The 20,737-nt window shown below is 38.4% G+C and overlaps 1 protein-coding gene and 1 long non-coding RNA gene across 15 annotated transcripts in view; one reads left to right on the top strand and one right to left on the bottom strand.

Moving 5' to 3' along the window:
* MAGI2 (membrane associated guanylate kinase, WW and PDZ domain containing 2) overlaps positions 1-20,737 on the top strand; it is a 1,587,879-nt gene that overhangs the window by 173,476 nt on the left and 1,393,666 nt on the right. The window lies entirely within an intron of this gene.
* Positions 258-20,737, bottom strand: part of LOC149127541 (uncharacterized) — a 56,419-nt gene continuing 35,939 nt past the window's right edge. For both annotated transcript variants that reach the window (XR_016231716.1, XR_016231717.1), the window contains exon 3: positions 258-1,305. This is a non-coding gene — a long non-coding RNA (uncharacterized LOC149127541). The remainder of the gene's footprint in view (positions 1,306-20,737) is intronic.

Below are 20,737 nucleotides of genomic sequence, written 5' to 3'. Positions count from 1 at the left end.
ACACTCACAGCAGTTGGTAATCTGCCCACAGTATACAATTCTGAACAGATTATGTGTGAGGTATTTTAGTCCTTCTCTCAGCATGTTTCAAAGAAGCCTTTGTTGTTTGAACTTTGAAAGCCACAGGAAAACATTTTTAGTGGTTTTTCTTCAATTTTGAGGAGTTGGGTATATGGTTACTCATTACCTGAATCCACCAGTAATTTTTACTTTGATGCACACAGCTCCTTATTTTATGATGTGTGAGGAGGCTGCAGCATTTGATGGCCAATATTTGTCCTGCAACATGTGAAATTTTTAAAAATAAAGAATTAATAAAGCAATTCACACTAGTCAGCTTCCTAAATGTCTTTGCAAAAATTGCTACCATTTTGTGGGTGGCATGGCACAATGGATTAAGCAGCTGCCTACAATGTCAGCATCCTATCTCAGAACACTGGTTAAAGTCCCAGCTGCTTAGCTTCCTATCCAGCTCCCTTCTAATGTCCCTGGGAAAGTAGCAGAAGATGGCTCAAGTTCACAGATCCCAGCCACCCACGTGACAGACAGGATGGAGTTCCAGTCTCCTGGCTTCTGCCTGGCCCACCCCAGCTTTTGCTGCCATTTGAGGAGTGAAACAGAGAATGGAAGATCTCTCTCTGTCTCTGTCTCTCTGACTCCTCCTCTTTCTTTCTTTGCCTTTCATATAAATAAATCTTTTTTTTTTAAAAAAAGAGCGACTATTTTAACATAGGCATTATTTCTATCCATTGTTCTATAAACTAAATAAGTAATAATTATTTAAGTCTCAAGAGAATTTTCTAAAACATTTGGTTGTGGATATAAACAAATGTGAAAAAATGATCACATAAGAATTCTAATGTGCAAATTTCAACCCAGTACAGTGTAAAACATCATTTATAATGTATATTTCGGATCTATGAAGGGTGAATTGAAGAAATATACTACATAAAATTGTGTTAAAATTTAGAAATGAAATTAATAATTTTGTGTGAGTTTTAGTATTTCTGGGTGACATTGATTTTAGAATTTTTCGCATATATTTCTAAATTTATTAAAAACAAAGCAAGCAAATGTATATTTTGTGGGTAGGTTATTTGCATAGTTGGAATTCTTGTACATAAGGAAATCATATTATTGTAAAATAGCATTATTTTAATTCCAAAACAATCATAGATACAGATTTATTAAACAGTTGCTGCAAGATGCATGGGGTTGTATTCTGGTGATCATTCTGATGATCAGAATATGAAACAATTTGCGATAGGAATGTCCAAGCACACACCTGTGAATTTCTGCAGTAGCCTGGAGAAAAAGAAGAAAAAACCTAAATCAGTGCTGTTACTTCATGTACACATTTGAAAATTTAATTGAGTAATCAGCCATGCTGTTTGCAAAGTAGACAAACAAATACAGTATTAGCATATCACACTTGGCGGCTAAACTTTAGATGTTAAGAGAACATTGTGACTATCATTTTTCCTAGGAAACATAAGTTAATCATGTCTGCTTAAGACCTGGTGCCTCTGGGTTCCAGAAACTCTTCAAACTGTGTATATGTATGTAGCATTTAGGCTTAGGTTTAACTTCATGTAACAAGAAAAGCAAAAAAGAAAAGAGAGAGAGAGAGAGAAGAAAGAGAAAGAGAGAAAGAAAGAATGAAAGAAAGAGAGGAAGGAAGGAAGGAAGGAAGGAAGGAAGGAAGGCAGGAAGGAAGGAGGGAGGGAGGGAGGGAGGAAGAAAGAAAAAGAAAAGAAAAAGAGAAAGAGAGAAAGAATTAAAGAGAAAGAAAGAAAGAAAGAAAGAAAGAAAGAAAGAAAGAAAGAAAGAGAAGAAAAACAAAGAAAGCTTAAGTTTAATAGAAGTTTATTTCTCCCTCATGTAAAAGAAATTCCTAAGTAAGCTATCCTGGGCTCCCATGGCGATTCCACATTGTTCTTAAGGCTTGTGTTTCTGCTTTGTCATTATCAGCTTAGAGTATTCAAAAGTAAGGGTTTAAATGATGACAATAATATAATCCCACCTGTAGTACTAGCCACTTCCCTTTTGCCATAATTTTGCCATAGGCACACACATATTTCTACTTATACTACAACTTTGTTACACAACCATAGTCAACTATTAAAGTGAGGCTGATATTTTTGTAGCATAGCACATTTTCCATGATTCTGTTACTGAAGAAGGGAAAATAGATATTGTAAGATAATTAGCACAAAAAGCAAGTTTCTGCAGCACAGTCATGCCGTGGAAATTGGAGGTTGTTTATTGAATTTCAGCTACACTGTATTCATATAAGTATCCATATGCAAGTATCCATATGCTTTAGTGCTCCCCTTCTAGGAAACTTTATGAGACTGGAAAAACAGATGGTGACATCCTTCCTAAACTTATCTGTGTATAAAATGAAGGGGGATTGGCCAGATTCAGGTGAGCCAGGAGAATATTGGAGTAGATGTTCTGATCTCAGCCTCCATAAACAGAACAACTGAGGACATTGAGAAACAGCAACAGACTCAAATCACTTTGGAGAGCCCTTCCGAAAGAGTAGATCTGAGATCTCATGTCAAAAATATAGAAAGGTAGCAAAGCACCATTCCTGATTCAAGAATAGTATATTTAATGCCTGTTTATAGTAATTATAGTAATTTATTTTATGGAGAACAAGGGAACTGATGACTGCACAACTCTTTCACCTTAATTCACATACAGAGAAAGTGTACTCCATACCCCATGAGTAGTGATGTATTTGAACTGGGAAAGGCATCAAATAAAATTAAAGATGGAAGGGGATATATATTTGACACAGTAATTAAGAGTCCACTTGATATACCCACATCCCATATTGGAGTACCTTCTCTATTCTCCATTCTAGCTTCCTGCTAATGTGCACCCTGGAAGGCAGGTGATAGCCAAAGTACTTGAGTCCCTGTCACCTGAAGTAGACCCAGACTGAATTCCTAGTTCCTAATTTCTTTCTGGCTCATATCTGGGTGTTCAGCCATTTGGAGCTTGAACCAACAGATGGGTGATATTTTGTCTGTCTTTCTTTCTTGCTCTTTGCCTTTCAAATAAAATAAGTTAAAGTTTTAGAAGTGAAAGGAAAACTTACTGGAAAAAGAAAATTTTTTTCTTTTGACTTCATGTGACAAATGGCCTTGTATTTCCTTAATAAAAGCATATATACTAAAGGAGTCTGAAAATTAACACATGGTACAATGGGATCAGTAAATACTCTCAAATTTTGCTTTCTTTGTTCTGCAGTTTATGACACATGACTAATATATTGTGTCTGTTGTGTCTGAGTAATTGAGTAAGAATTTGATAAGTATAGCTGTTTTTCCAGAATTTATGACCACATTCCTTGGACAGTAGCATTACTAATAGTAGTCAAACTGACAAAAATCAAGAAGATGATCATTATTTCACTCTGAGATGAATGCGGTTCTACAAACAGAATTTCAAAATGGTGTGTGTATGTGTGTGTATGCACATACTTTCAATTTATTTAATTAGACAAATAGAAAATAACCCAGTTGGCCACTCAGCAGTGAGTGGAGGCATGTGTGATGGTCTATAAGTGATCCTTTAATTTGTGTCAAAATGAACTTCTGGGAGCTGAATTTATAGGTTTGATTTCACAATAAAAGCATGAAAGGGGTGTGTTTTCCATCTCCTCTGTGTCTAGATGACAGTTGAAATTTAGCAATCTCAAATGAAGAATGCAGAAAGAAGGTGGCTGTGGACTGAGGTTTGTTTGTTAAGAGTGAACATGTTCAACAGCCAAAGTAGTGAGCTACAGATATAGACAGAGAACAGTTTAGAGTGAATTCACAGAAAACCAGAGAGAGGAGTATTGAGACACAAGAGAGAAATAAAAATGGGTAAAAGATGCAGCAGATAGGCTAAGTAAAGAAAAAAACTGAAGGATTGGGAAACACAAAATGTTTTGTCATCCTATCCTAACTAAATTGGAATGCTGAAACCAGGTTCATTCCTATAAGTAAACAAATGCAAAGGATGTTGGATCATTGAATATAAACAACTCTCTGAGAAACCTGCATGTCAGGAGAAAGAAATAAGGCAGAATTAGGTCTTCTGGAAAGGCTATGAAATGGGAGAAAACTACGAAAAGTTCATGGAAGATGGAATTGAAAGTTGTGTGCTTTAGTACATTTTTTTTTTTTTACAGACAGAGTTAGTGAGAGAGAGACAAAGAGAAAGGTCTTCCTTCCGTTGGTTCACCCCCCCAAATGGCCACTATGGCAGGCATGCTGTGCCGATCCAAAGCCAGGAGCCAGGTGCTTCCTCCTGGTCTCCCATGCCGGTGCAGGGCCCAAGCACTTGGGCCATCCTTCACTGCACTCCCAGGCCACAGCAGAGAGCTGGACTGGAAAAGGAGCAACTGGGACAGAATCCGGTGCCCCAACCGGGGTGAGAATCCGTGGTGCCGGCGCCGCAGGTGGAGGATTAGCCAAGTGAGCTGCGGCGCGAGCCGAAAGTTGTGTACTTTGCTACAAAATTTTCTGAAATCTAGGCATTGCTTTTTTCCACAATGTGCAATTGCCGTGAACTTTACAAGGACTTTGCATTTGGCTAGTATGAGTTGAGATGAGCTATGAGTCTAAAATCTAATAAATTTTAAAGTATTGAAGTGAAAAAAAGAATTAAAAATATCAACTTAAATATTTTAAACAGTCTATATTAAAATAATTTTTGGGCCGGCGCTGCAGCTCATTTGGCTGATCCTCCGCCTGCAGTGCCGGCACTCCGGGTTCTAGTCCCAGTTGGGGCACTGGATTCTGTCCCGGTTGCTCCTCTTCTAGTCCAGCTCTCTGCTATGGCCTGGGAAGGCAGTGGAGGATGGCCCAGGTCCTTGGGCCCTGCGCCCCCATGGGAGACCAGGAGGAGGCACCTGGCTCCTGGCTTTGGATTGGCCCAGTGCACCAGCCTTGGCAGCCATTTGGGGGGTGAACCAACAGAAGGAAGACCTTTCTCTCTGTCTCTCTCTCACTAACTCTGCCTGTCAAAAAATAAAATAAAATAAAATAATTTTTGATCTATCAAATGAAATACAGTGCGTCAATATTTATTTTACCTGTATCTTTTTATTGTGGTTGCTAAAATTTTTTTTAAAGTTATTTGCTTCAGGTATCTCACTCTAGTAACACAAAGTGAAGACAACATTTTTTTCTTCATTTGTTTAAAGATTTATTTTTGTTTAATTGAAAGGCAGAATTACAGAGAGAGAGAGAGAGCGCGCGCAAAAGAAACAGAAAGAGAGGTCTTCCTTCCATCCACTGGTTCACTCCCCAAAAGGCTGCAATGGCCAGGGCTGGGCCAGGCTGAAGCCCAGAGCCAAGAGCTTCTTCTCAGTCTACCACTAGGATGTGCAGCCCAAGCAGGTGGGCCATCCTCTCCTGCTTTCCCAGGTACATTAGCAGGCAGCTGGATCAGAAGTGGAGCAGCCAGAACTCAAGCAGGTGCTCACATAAGATGCCAGCTTCTTAGGTGGCCACTTAACTAGCTGCTCCACAATGCCAGCCCCTGCCATCTAGATTTTTTGATAATAACATATGAAGGGGACATCAGAAGCCATTGTAAAAACTGTATTTTTTTTCTACATTAACTTAGGAATGTAATGTGTTATAGAAGAAAGAACATGAGCTCCTGGATCCAGCTTTGCTACTAAGTAGCTCTGTATCCCCAGGCAAGTTATTTATCTTCTGTGAAACTTGATTTCTTCATCCATAAAATGAGAATCATAATACTCCACCACACAGAGTAATTGTCATGATTAAATGTGAATACAAAGGCCTGGCAGAGTGTGTGCAACATAATTTGTACTTAATACAGATTTGTCACCATATTTCCTTGCTATGTGACCTGTAACTCTTGAAAAAATACAGAATTGATCAGGTGCACTGTAAGCCTCAAATTCAGAGAAGCCTAAGACGAGGGTAAGATAAAAAGGGATCAAGGTCATTGATCTTTTACATCAGAAATCAAAATTCTTCCAAGATTAAGATACAGTTGACAGTTAACCTCAGCTTCTTTGGAAGGACAACACAAGAAAATTTATTCAAAGACACATAAAATCTACATGTACTTGCATATACCTGTATATATATAATCATATGTACATGTGTTTACATGTAGAGGTAATAGATATTCTTCAGCGGACCACATGAAATTATATGAAGCAATTTTATAAACTAGAATGCACTGATATAAGTATGAATATTGATGTTATTTCTGTTCTAAAAGAATTTCACTCACAAGAAATTGAAAAAATGGAGAAAAACAGAGCGTAACATCCGGGGGATAAACAGTAGGAAATGTTGAGATGGTGATGAAAGAAGAGAAAGCAGAGAGATATAGAGACCATAGAATTTACCAAAATTCAAAGTTGGAGACATGCATGTAGCTAGTATATGCTGCTCACAATTTACTTCTTTGCTAGTCTTGACACATTCTCATAGAATGCACAAAGTAGCCACTGCGCCTCCATTTTAGAAACATTGTAGTTCCTTGTTAATGTCAAGGTGAACTCCTAAAGATCTCTTCCATTCTGCTTAACCTTGTTTCTACCACTGCCTCCTTCTCTTCCCCCTGCCTGTGCCCAGAATTGCTAAACCCCACATTCTGCCACCATTAACAATACCTTCATTCCCTCTCCCAGCCTCAACTCTTTCAAGTAATATATTTAGTACTTAGAAGCTGCCTCAAATTAAGAAATAGGTGCAAGGATTTATGATAAATTCCCATACTTTGTAGTATCACCTAATTCAGGAACATGTATCCACACTGGGTCCATCAAATTATCTAACAACATTTATTGATAGAAATTTGACAAGTCAGATTATTTTTAGATTAAATCTTGTTTGCATTACTGTTGTGAACAGTGCTGTATTTTTAAATGATGTGCTTAATGTCACAAATTCTAAGAAAACTTTGTGTTACAACAAATTAGAAAATCTAATTCAAGTCAGCTCAAATGGAAGGATTTATTATGTTGCATAAGCGTGTTCCAGGTTTGGTAAGATTTTCTCCAAAGGTCAAGATGTAATCAGGGACCAGCACTGTGGCAAAGTGGGTGCCTACTGCCTACGGTGCTGGCATCCCATGTGGGTGCCAGTTTTGGTCCCAGCTGTTCCACTTCTGGTCCAGCTCTCTGCTATGGCCTGTGAAGGCAGTAGAGGATCGCCCAAGTCCTTGGGCTCCTACACCCACATGGGAGACCCCGAAAAAGCTCCTGGCTCCTGGCTTCAGATCAGCTCAGCTCCAGCCGTTGCAGCCAGTTGGGGAGTGAACCAGCAGATGGAAGACTTCACTCTCTCTGCCTCTCCCTCTCTCTCTGTGTAACTTTGACTTTAAAATAAATAAATAAATCTTTACAAAAAGATATAATCAGAGCCCAGTTTTCCTAGGTATACTTCATTTATTCATGCTCATTTTATTTGGAGGAGCCTTTCTCTTCCTGGCTCCAAAGTGCTGCCAGTAAGTCCTGTGACTGAAAGTGTTCAGATTTAAGTTACACAAAGAAAAGCGAAATTTTCTTATCATAAATCCCAGTGAAAATTTCAGTGTATCTGATTGACTTTAATTGGATCACATGTCCATCTCTAAACCAATCACTGTTCCCACAATGATGAGTCACATTGGTTGGCTTAGAACTCTGTCATGAAAAGCCAAATTCTAGGAATGAAGGGAAAATGGACCCTCAAGAGGAAAATGGGGATTTATTTAGCAGAAATAATGGATACTTTCTCAAGTACAAAAGCAATGAACAATCCACTAAGGCCCTCTTGGCATAGCACTCTGACTCAGCAGAGCTTAATGCATGTGAAATATAGAGTTCTGAAGAGTAGCTTGGGTTGTATGGGCCAAAGAGATTTTTGGGATATAGTATTTCTCTTTAAGAGTAAACAGTATATATAAACTGCAGGTGCAATGACTGGAACAAAAATCAGGCTCCTTAATGTAAGATTACACTCCAGGCCACTTTTTTTTTTTTTTTTTTTTTTTTTTTTTTTTTTTTTTTTGACAGGCAGAGTGGACAGTGAGAGAGAGAGACAGAGAGAAAGGTCTTTCTTTTCCGTTGGTTCACCCCCCAATGGCCACTGTGGCCAGCGCACCGCGCTTATCTGAAGCCAGGAGCCTGGTGCCTCTTCTGGTCTCCCATGTGGGTGCAGGGCCCAAGGACATGGGCCATCCTCCACTGTACTCCCGGGCCACAGCAGAGAGCTGGACTGGAAGAGGAGCAACCGGGACAGAACTGGCACCCCAACCGGGGCTAGAACCTACTAGAACCTGGTGTGCCGGCGCCGCAGGTGGAGGATTAATCTATTGAGCTGTGGCGCCAGCCATTCTGCATGGTTTTTGTTTGTTTGTTTGTTTGTTTGTTTGTTTGTTTTAAAGATTTATTTATTTTGGGGCCAGCACTGTGGCACAGAGGGTTAAGCCGCCATCTGCAGTGACAGTATTCCAGATGGGCAGCAGTTCGAGTCTTGGTTGCTCCACTTTCTATCCAGCTCCCTGCTAATGTGCCTGGGAAAGCAATCGAAGATGGCCAAAGTCCTTGGGCCCTTGCACCCATGTGGGAGATCCAGAAGAAACTTCTGGGTCCTGCCTCCAGCCTGGCCCAGCCCCAGCCATTGTGGCCATTTGGAGAGTGAGAGTGAATCATTGGAGAGGAGATATTCTCTCTCTCTCTCTTCTCTCACTGTAACTGAATGTCAAATAAATAAATAAATCTTTAAGCAAATACATTTATTTGTTTTTAAGTCAGAGTTAGAGAGAGAGAGAGAGAGATCTTCCATCCACTGGCTTACTCCCCAGATGGAAGCAATGGCCAGGAGTAGGCCATGCTGAATCCAGGAGCTTCATTTGTATCTCCCATGTGGGTAGCAGGACCTAAACAGCTGGGCCAGCTTCCACAGCTTTCCCAGGCCATTAGCAGGGAACTGGATCAAAGTGGAGCATCCAGGACATGTACTGGTACCCATATTGGATGCCTGCATTGCAGGCAGAAGCTTTACCTGCTATGCCACAATGGATCCTTGGTCTATGTTTTGGTATTAATTAGCTATTCATTTTTCCCCAGAGTCAAGGACATACCAATACTTATATTTTAACAGAACTTTTAAAAGCATTCACTCTTCTTTCAAGAACTGTATTTTGAGTGCCCACTTTGCTCCAGGCACTTCTAGAATGCAGTGGTTAATAAGTGAAACAGAAGTCCTTCATTGAAATTAAGAAGTGTTTGTTTTTGAGGAGACAGGGGAATGAGAGGTAATAAGCAATATAAATTAGCAAAACTTATGCTCTAAGTTATTAATTAAAAGCCAAAAATTAGAGAAAGAGGCTAGAATATATTGGCAGGGAGAGGTTACAATTATTAGGATAGCAACACTGACTGCAAGGTGACATTTGAAAAAAGAGGAAAAAGAAATTAGTGAACAAGTAATAGAAGTTTTGTGCGGAAAATATTTTAGACAGAGCAACAGGATCAGGGACCATCATTTTGGACCCTTAAAACAGCATTGAGACCAATGTGGATGGAACTGAGCAAGGTGACAGTAGGAAGGGATGAAGCCAAGATGTTAGTGGTGAATGGGGAGATCATCTTGGACTTGAAATGACTCATTTTGCTATTTCCTGACTTAACATGATTAGACTTTTTTCAAATTGGGTTGTTGACATGCCTTGACTTAACATAGCTGATATGAATTTGACTACTGAAGGTCATTACAAGAATTTGGGTTATATTCTGAAAAAGATTGGGATTTTAGGGTTTTAGAGAGAAGAGTGACATGAGCTGAACTTGAACTAAATAGAATCACTCTGGCTACTTTGTAAGAGAAAGATAATGTATATTAGTAGTAAATGTATAAGAAATGATATTCTGGATACATTATAAAAGTAGAGCCAAAAGAATTCACTAATGAGTCAGATATGAGATATGACAAAAAAGAAAACAGAAAGTACTTCAATCATATTTTTGTCACATCTTGAAGTAGAATTGCCATTTAATGAGGTAAGAAAAGCTGTGGCAGTGTAGATTAGGAGAGAGAAGTGCAAATGATCAGGTGATTGTTTCTGAAAACATTGAATTTGAGCTATCTATTGAGTAATCAAGAGGAACAATGGAAAATATGAGTCTGGAGCTCATGGGAGATGGTCTAGGCTGGAGGTATATATTTAAAATTCATCCACCTGTAGTGAATATGCAAAGTTATGAGAACTGTCAAAATCTTTGATAAGAAAAAATGAAGAGAGATACAAGAGATGTGGAAGGAGGGGGAAAAAAGGAATGGGGAAAATCAAAGGAGCCTGAAAATGATGAATATTTTGATACACTGGAAATCAATAAGGAGAGTGTTGAATCCAGAGGCAAAACCAAGATCAACTACATTATTGAGCCCTGTGAGATGAGGAATGAAAACTGACCAGCCTAGTAATATAGAGGGTCACCGGGGGTCTTTTGATGAGCAGTACTTGTGGAGCAGAAAAACCCAATTGGAGAAAGTCAAGGAAATATGGAAGTAGGGAAAGTGGGAAAGGTTATCAGAGACAACAGAAGGATGATAATTTTATTGTAATTTTTATTGTTTCTTTGGATAATTTTTGGATTTTATTGAATAACATTTTTTAAAGAGAGAAATGAAATTAGGACAGTAGTTGAAGGGGCAGGTGGAATGGAGAGTTGTATGTGTGTTTTTTTAATAAAGTAGGAGAAAAATGAGACTACTTCATTCTCTTGATAATGATCAGAGAACAAAGAGCTAAACATAGTGGTGCACTAGTTTTTAGTAGTTGAGTGAGGAAAGGATCTCCAAGTCACCTGGAGTAATTGTTCACACAACCAGGAGCTCAGTGAGTTCAGATTAATAACTTTCATTGGATGTAAGGTCATAGGTGTGCTCAAATGGATAAATGTTCTGAGAGAACCTTTGGGGGTTCTTTTCTAGTTGTTTCCCTTTTCCAGTGAAATAGGCAATAGGATCATCAACTTCAATTACTAATGACCCTTCCCATCTATACCTCTACTTCACCAATTCTGTCTTTAACACTCAATAATTAGTGGCTTATCCTTGTTAGACCAATCCTAAAATAAGTGCATGAGAATTTCCTGGATTATTTGTTAAAATGCAGATGCCTGGTTCCTACTCCAAACCTGCTGCACTATCTCCAGGTAGTGTAAACCAAGAATTTGCATTCTTGTTGGTTCTGATGCATGCTAAATTTTGAGAAACATGACCCGTCTCTCCTTTGGATGCTTCAATTATAAATGCCTTATCTTCTTTATATCCCTGTGAATTGTTGTATCTTTAGAATATTTTCATCTATAATTAGAAAATTTCAGACACGAATATACATCTAAAATTTAAAACTGATGGAAATATTTTTCCACTCTTATTCTTTCCTGATCACATTAAAGGACTGAAGAAAAAATATTTCCATATTATGAGCACAAGTGCACTTAAGAGGTTTCTTTTCTAGACACTAGAGAAACATAATAAGTAATGAAATACCTCCTAAGTTAAATTTCATTTCACACTTTAATCATATCATCAGATTATATACTGTCTCTAGTGAAATTAGTTTGAGAACTGAAGTTCTTGAATAAAAAAGGTTATGTATCATGCAGCCGTGTATGCTGAACTCTTAACAGATTTTCAACAGCAAGAAAGAAAATTGAGTAACTCTACATATTTTAACTTAAAAACAAACCTTTAAATACAATATATATTTTTAAATGTCATGTCATCATAGGGGATTTAAGGAAAATACTGCTAAAACAAAACAAAAATAATAATAATAAAGGTCTAGTTTCTTTCTCCAACACAAATCTTAGTTTGTCTACATATGTTGCGTTCAGTTCTTCTTTGTATCTTACATGTTGCAATCTTTGGAATAATCAGTTTATATTGCATATCTTGAGATTGTTAGATAAAAGGAAGAATCCACTAGAATTCCATTAAGAAAGACAAAGAATAGAAAAACACTGTCAAAACTGAGGTGATTCTAACAACAAAACAGTATGACAAATGATTTGATACCTGTCTGGGATCATAACCTTCAGCATATGTTAGAGTAGAAAAATGCACAGGAGGGGAGTCAGAATGGAATAATTTTAACTAAGGCCTTGCTTTTCTTTGTCAGTGAATAATTTTGTCTTTTAATCAGGGTAAAGTTAAAAAAAAAAGTGATCAACTTTGAATTAATTCTGAGGTTATTAGTATTCTGAGCAATTCTCCTAGATAGTTCTAGAGAATTTTATTCTTACAATATGTTACTACCATTTTCTGATTTTAATGTAAACCTTATTTTCTTTAAAAAAAGATTATTACTTCACAGCTAGATTGCTTAGCCTCTGAAGATAATACCACATAAACTTAGTGAATGCCCAGCAGAAATGAGATCAGCTAAAAATAATTCACATTGTCCTTATTTACTTAGCAATTTTTAAAGTAACATGTTCTTTGTATTATTGGTCCTAAAATATGTTGCCAAATTACTTTCAGCAATTAGTGGTTTCCTGCTCAGCTGTCTCAGTAGATATGTCCCAGCTCTTTTATATGTTTGTGGACATGAATACCTTTTTACCATTGAAGTGGGATTTGAGATTATGGCACCAGCAGGCAATTTCTTGGACAAATTACTATTTAGGCCACTAATGTGAAGGAAGGGAAGAATGTTTATTGCACCGTTAACTGACTCACGCTTCTATAGCCAAAGATTGCACCTGAGGCCACAGTGCTGGGAAACAGTCCAAAAGAAGCTCTCCACCTTCTGTTTTGAGTGACTTGTCTGTGTACTGAGAACATATTTTGATGTTCAGAGAGAAAGAACAGAGTCTATTTTATTATAGCAATGAGAGAATTTAGCTACATGTGCTGGCAGCTTCAACATTTCCATGACAATATATGAAAGATAACATTCTGCATATTTCCAATTAAAATCAATTCAATATCATTTTATAATGGTAAATATTATTTTCCATATGTAGGTATCATAATAAGCTTTTAATCCATATGTCATTTAAAATTTTTAATATTATTTATTTTAATTTTTATTTAAAAAAGAGAGAGACAGATTGATCTTGTATCCTGAATGTCCAAAACATCCAGGGCTGTAAATCCAGAACTCAATCTAGTTTTCCCACATGGATAGCAGGGGCTCAATTACTTACCCCTACACCACTACTGCCTCTCAGGCTATACATTAGCAGGAAGCTGCCATTGAAAGCAGAGACAGTACTTGAACCTGGTCACTCTGATGGGATGTGGGAGTGCCCAGAAAGGCATCTTAGCTGCTGTGCTAAATGCCCACCCCTTCAAATGTATATTTGGAGTACAACAGTTTTATTTTAATATTTCGATTCATAACCAGTTTCCCACCCTAACTTTACAAAGGCAATATGCACAATTTTAAAACCACTTAGTAATAGTTTTCCATAAGAATGTGAGACCAAACTCAGAAATATCTATGGGAACTGAAAAGGGAAAGATGGAACTAGCACTACAACCACAGTCATTTTATGTGTTAGAGTAAGGCAGTTGCTGATACTCAGCTTAAAAATAGATATTCAAATGTTGTTTCAAGGAGCCAGTGTTGGTGGCACAGTGCATTAAGCTACTGCTTGCATTGTAATGCCAGCAGTCCATCCTGGAATGCTGGTTGGAGTCCTGGCTGCTCTGCTTCCAAACCATCTTCCAACCCTCCTTTCCGCTAGTGTGCCTGGGAAGGCAGTGGAAGGTGGAAAAATTGCTTGGGCCCACCAAGTTTGGGGACCAAGATTGGGTGACCAGGGTGGAGTTGCTGACTTCAGCATGACTCAGATCTGGCTGTTGTGATCATTTGGGAAGTGAACCAGCAGATGGGATTTGTCTGTCTCTCTCTGTCACTCTGCCTTTTCTTTTAATAAATAAATAAATATTTTTTAAACAAAAAGAAAGTTTCAACAAAGTGAAATATTTAGCCAAGTGTAAGACATATTGATAGCTTGATCCTTGAGCATCCCAACAGGAGACTTTGGCCTTCAAGGCTCCTTAATGTAACATTGCACTCCAGGCCATGTTCTTCTAACCACAGAGCTACATCATTGTCTTAAACCCTCATCCGAAGGTCCTGATCAACAGCGTTCATATCGTATGTTTGTTATTTCTTTTGCTGATAGTGAACATAAATAAACCAATTACATCTACATTTTCCTTGGATAAAGGTGATTACAGAGGAAAATTGTTTTCCCACAGATAGATGGCTCAGGTAGTAGTGGAGGAAAATTGTAGCTTCCACACAGTGCACTTCTCCACAATCTGGCACAATCTGCATTTCCAGAGATAGATTTGGCATGAAGTCCCCCACTGAAGCCAGATCTTGGGTCTTTACCTTGACTGCTAATTGTCACAAACTCTGGAAATGACTTCTAGGTCTGATCAGCAATTAAGCAGCTCAGTTATTCCTTGACTTTTTTTTTTTTTTAGCATGGATCTTAAAACTGTGTCCATCTGGGCTCACAGGTTGTATGTATGATATTATACTGCTATTTTGAGGACAATGTCTGATAAAGCATCTGTTTAAAAACTGCTTTCAGGAACAGCACCCCATGGTACCACACTCTTACTAACTTCTCAGTAACTTTCTGTTTTGTTTTAAGGCAAACTGTACGTTCCCTGATGCCCCTGCTGTTCAATATAAGCATGTAAGTTTATGTGAAGTATCCTCACAAAGAGTTTTCAGGATAAATCTATACTGTCACCTTCAAAATTCAAGAACAGGACAGTAAACTCAAAATTTCTTGTCATAAGTCAGAGGAAAGTATTCAAAAGTTTATATAGAGATATTAATTTCTTATACAGTTTTTAATACTTCATTGCAACTCAGAGTAGGTATGCAAAGTAAATGCTTAGAATACCCTGAAGTGTCAGGTTTACATTCATTGTTTACACTCAAGCTGAATACTGAAAGTTTATAATCCAGACCACTACTTGAGATTTATGTGAAACAAAAAGCTGTGTCATTTTAAGATAAGTTTTAACAGAGAAAATTCAAGTTGACACATTTAAGGTCAAGTGCCTATCTATGCAAATATTCCAGAAAGAATTTGAAAGTATAAATAGAAATGGGTAGTTTCATGCCAAATAAAAATATGATAATACTACATGATACTACAATAACATTTAGTTTGATCTCTAAAGCCCTTTATATGACTTCTAAAGGGGTATTACATTTATTTTAATCTTATTTCATAGTTAAAGATATATAAAGTGGTTAAAAATCAAAATGAGATGATATATAGTTATATGATAAAATTAGTTGTGAGAGCAATATCAAAGATCACATCCAAGAGATATATTTGGATGAACACTGTGGGAAATGAATTATGAACACATCGACATTCCACTGGAATCTTCATTAGTCAAATACCACTTCAAGCATTACAGCCTTGTTGTTTATCCCATTTAATGGGTTTAGAAATGCAGCAGAACCCAGCGAAGAGTGGATTCTCTAATGGAAGCTCTCATGAAGAAAGTAAACAAAAGCAACACACAAACTAGATTTGTTGAAGTCACTGAGCCCATACTCTGAAAACTACATATGACTTATTGTAAATACTTATATGCAATATTTTGAAAAATCCATTTAATATGCTAACTCAGTCCCCTGAATCTTTAAGAACTGGTGACCTTTGGGGCTGGTGCTGTGGCATAGTAGGTTAAGCCCCTAGCAGCAGCACCAGCATCCCATTAGGATGCTGGTTCGAGACCCAGCTGCTCCACTTGTGATCCAGCTCCCTGCTGATGGCCTGAGAAAGCAGTATAAGATGGCCCAAGTTCTTGGGCTCCTGCACCCATATGTGAGACTCGGAAAAAGCTCTTGACTCCTAGGTTCAGATTCGCCCAGCTCTGGCCATTGCAGCCATTTCAGGAGTGAACTGGCATGTAAAAGACCTTTCTCTCTGTCTCCCTCCCTCTATCTGTAGCTCTGCCTCTCAAATAAATGAATAAATCTTTAAAAAAAAATAACTGGTAGCCCCTAAGTAATGGGTCAAGATAATGCATAATAATATCACCTTTGGTACTTCATGTTTACATGTTCTCTGTTGAGATTTTCTCTTACTCTGTCTCCCCTCAGAGACTTGCGTCATCCCTGCACAGCAGGAGGTCACTTCCTAACTACAGCCTGATCATTCATGTTCCTGTGTCCATCTCTCATCTGTAGGGGATATATCCCAAGACCTCCTCTATAGCAATGTTTACAAACCCCGTGAATATAATTATAAAACCAATACTCTGCACTTCCCAGCCCCTGGTTTGTATAGGATTTAGATATTAAAAACTTTGAGTTTAGCATAAAGTTTCACAGGTAACTGTATGACTTCTAGAAGTCTACACACACCCCACAGATGAAAATCCATGCTTTAGAGACCGGCACTGTGGTGCAGCGGGTTAACACCCTGGCCTGAAGCACTGGCATCCCATATGGTCGCCGGTTCGAGTCCCGGCAGCTCCACTTCCAATCCAGCGCTCTGGTATGGCTTGGGATAGCAGTAGGAGATGGCCCAAGTCCTTGGGCCCCTGCACCCACGTGGGAGACCCGGAAGAAGCTCCTGGCTCCAGGCTTCGGATCGGCGCAGTTCCAGCCGTTGCGGCCAATTGGGGAGTGAACCATCGAATGGAAGACACCTCTCTTTCTCTCTCTCTCTCTCTCTCTCTCTCTCTCTGCCTCTCCTCCTCTCCTCTCTCTGTGTAACCCTGACTTTCAAGTAAAATAAATAAATCTTTAAAAAAAGAAAATTCATGCTTTAGAAATCACCTGCCTGTCAATTATTGGTAAAGATTTTGACACTTTATAACTTCATCAGAAATTGTCTTGGATGAGAATTGGTACTCGTTGTAAAGGGCATGGGTGGCAATTCTGTCCTTCTCCAGACTCCTTATCTGCCTATTAAAAAAGGCCAATCTGCATGCTCAATTTTGTTGACTATCAAATGTGTATGATGCAGAATACACACGTGCAAATATATGTGCCTTTATCTTTTCTCTAAAGCTGAAGGAGACAAGATCTAGCAATGCATTAAGCATGTGATTCAGAGATATTTTAGATGAAAGACAAGACATGCTGACCTTAATTGTCATTTCTAATTATACTAGTTTATGAACAACATAAGGATCTGTCTCTGAGCTATCAATTCATGTGACCTATTAGCCAGGGGTAGTTTCACTCAGCAAATGTTTGATAGGAAGATTAAGTAGTATCATAAACATTGACAGAGTTCAGTTATGAATTTATACCTGTTTAAGTCATTGGATCACAGAATCCACAGACCAAGCCCAACCACCCTTAGAGTCTAAGCATCATTGCTAATCTGAACTTTAAGACACATTTTCTTATTCACTAAATTCCATAATTGCAAATATGTTTTACAGGCACAGGCTTTGGAAAATCCTTATAACTGAAAACAGTCAGTCACAGGGGATTTTTTTTTTTTCTATAAAGTCTGTAACAAACTAAATCATATGTCGTTAATATCACTACTGTAATTTGTTGTTTATTTCCAAAGTAACAAAGTATTTAAAAATTATACTTCTGTATTATCAGATGTATGTTTTCTAAAGGAAAGGACTTTAAATCATGTAAGATACCTAATATTTAGGACTTTAGAATTTGAAGCATTAAAACATATAGCTGGAGTGGGTGTTTGACTTAGCAGTTAAGCCACCAGTTGGAACATTCACATCCAATATTGGAGTGCCTGGGTTTCAGTCCTGGCTGTTTCTGATTCCACTTTCCTGCTAATGTGCACCCCAGGAGACAGCCCACAATGATTCAAGTTAACTTTCCACTTAGTTGAGAAACTCTAATTGTGTTCCTGGTTCCCATCTTTGGCCTCACAAAGCCCTGGCTGTTGAAGTCATTTGGGAAGTAAATCAACAGATGGGAGATTTCTGTCTCTCAAATGAAATGATAGTTAAAGATATATTTATAAGTGGCTATCATAAATGATTTCTCTGTGGACTCTTTCAATTTTGGAGTTTAATGGTCTCTAAAGAAATACTTGAAATATCTTTGTTAGTTCATTAGTATTTAAACAGTATTATTCATGAGTAATTGAAATATTATTTAGTAGCAACCAATACATGCTACAATATCTTTATCCAGTATGGTCAAAAATAAATTTATTTTGCCAGGGAAACTAAGATTGTCTTAGTTCAGCTGCAGTGTAGCAATTGATGTTTGGGATACTCAAAGGCAGTGTGGCCATGGTTTCCTCATAAGCTCATCCTGCTTCCACCAGCAAGCACTCCTGTTCAGAAAATCTTTAACTTGCTCCCTACTGATGGCCAGGGTTCTCTTTGCAAAAATCCTATCTAACCATCTTGGTTCTTTGATTATTCATCTGTAATGCCTTCCTAAGGATTGCAAGATAAATTTTACATCTTTTAACATCAATACAAAGCTCAGCTGAAAGAAGCAATATATAGGGAAAATTGCTGAAGGCACATAGCAACTTCTATTGTACTTCCAATTGTACCCTTAGTTCTAATCAGATCCCTAAAAGAGACCAATGCTTGAGCCTGTTGGTGTATCTGCTCCTGAAATCTCCAGGGTATTTCTTTCTCTCTTTTTTTTTTCTTTTTTTGACAGGCAGAGTGGACAGTGATAGAGAGACAGAGAGAAAGGTCTTCCTTTGCCGTTGGTTCACCCTCCAATGGCCGCCGCGGCCAGCGCACTGCGGCCGGTGCACTACGCTGATCCGATGGCAGGAGCCAGGTACTATCCTGGTCTCCCATGTGGGTGCAGGGCCCAAGGACCTGGGCCATACTCCACTGCACTCCCTGGCCACAGCATAGAGCTGGCCTGGAAGAGGGGCAACCAGGACAGAATCTGGCGCCCTGACCGGGACTAGAACCCGGTGTGCCAGCACCGCAAGGCGGAGGATTAACCTAGTGAGCCGCGGTGCCAGCCCAGGGTATTTCTTATTGCTTTTATTGAAATTTTTAAATGTTCATTTTCATCTACTTGAAAGGCAGAGTGAGAGATCCTCTGTCCATCCATTAGTTTTCTCCCCAAATGCCAGAAACAGCTGGAGTTAGGCCAGGCTGAAATCAGGAGACAAACTCATTTGGGTCTCCTGTGAGGGTGGCAGGGGCACAAGCACTTGAGCCATCATCTTCTGCTTCCCAGGATACAATAACAGGAAGCTGGATTGGAAGTGGAGGAGCTGGGATTTGAATCGGAATGGGATATGGGCTTTCCACATTAACACACTGCATTACAATGCCCACCTGGAGATTTCATTTTAAAGATAAGCCTCAGTTTGTGCAGAAAGGGATACTGGGAAAGGACATATCAAACCTATTTCTCTGTTAGCTTCAAAATGCAACTGAAAATATCACTCATTGTATCCTTCAATTTCCCCTACATCAGATGCATTGTGAAAATTAACCACTTTATTTAATGCAAATAATGCCTTGCTGACTCTTATTAAGTGATCATTTTAGAAACTGAACTTATTCCAACTTTTTTTTTTTACCTATTTCTCTTTGTGTCCAGACTCCAGAAAGATTGAAATTAAGCTCTGGTACTATGAACATGCTAGTTCTTAAGGTTACATATTTTGCTGCCCCATTATCTTTTTTTCTGTCTTGTAGCCAACCTATTTTAACCTGGTTTATAAATCTTTGGCTATAAGCCATCTTAAATCTTAAATCCCTTCAACAAAGGAATAGTTTGGACAATAAAAGTCTCCTTTCACATGGCTTTTGGGGCTCTCTAACATTTGTTTTGAGTTTCCCTTGTCAGATATGTCTTTTTCTTTTAGTTTTTGAGAAATATATAATTTATTATTTGAGATAATAAATGTTTTTAAACTTATATTATAGACATATAGAGCTCAACAAGTAAAAAATAAAAGGAAGACCCTGGTTCAGCAGGAATATAGACAAGGGTTATATTCCTATATATATATGGTGAAATGGAGTTGCTTTTGACATAAACAGCTAAGAACTCAAAGTTTTTATGACATCCCATGTGCTCTCAATCTTGTCCATCACCAGTTATGACATCTTTCTCTGAATGCCATACCTTTCATTCCCATTTCTCTGCCTGAAAGGGTCCTAATCACTCCTGAAAGCCCACATCAAGTTATGTATGAGATCTTCCACCTTCATCTGAAAGAATGTGTCCCCCTAAAACTAAGGTCCTTTCACGTCCTGAACACCCATCTATTACAAACCAGCCACATTGCCTTGTGCTTCCTGATCTCTGCTTCATTGCATTAGTACAATGTTGACCCCATGAATCTACAAACTATATTAGTTTGCTAGAGCTGCTGTAACAAAATACCAGTGGGTGCCTTCTATCACAAAAGTTTATCTTTTTTACAATTCTGAAGGCTGAAATATGAAGATTGAGCTGTAAGCAGGGCTAGTTGCTTCTGAGGCTTTACTCTGTGGCTTACAGATGCTACTTCTCCCTCTGTCTTCACAGTGTCTTCTCTGTGTGTGTATGTCTCTGCCCAAATCTTTTCTGTTAGGTACACCGGTCAAGTAGGAGTAGGGTCCATCATAATGACCTCATTTAACTTGATTACCTCCTTAAAGACCCTCTCTCCAAATACATCACATTTTGAGGTCCTGAACATTAGGACTTCAACATATGAATTTTGAGGGGATGCAATTCAGCCCATAGTAGAGAAAATATTTTTCTTCCTAGTATAAACCCTTTG

Source organism: Oryctolagus cuniculus, chromosome 3, assembly GCF_051225735.1.
Source record: "Oryctolagus cuniculus isolate XC-2025 breed Fujian yellow rabbit chromosome 3, ASM5122573v1, whole genome shotgun sequence".
Lineage (NCBI taxonomy): Eukaryota > Metazoa > Chordata > Mammalia > Lagomorpha > Leporidae > Oryctolagus > Oryctolagus cuniculus.
Note: the sequence above shows the minus strand (reverse complement) of the source record. Positions and strands in the feature narration are given on the sequence as shown.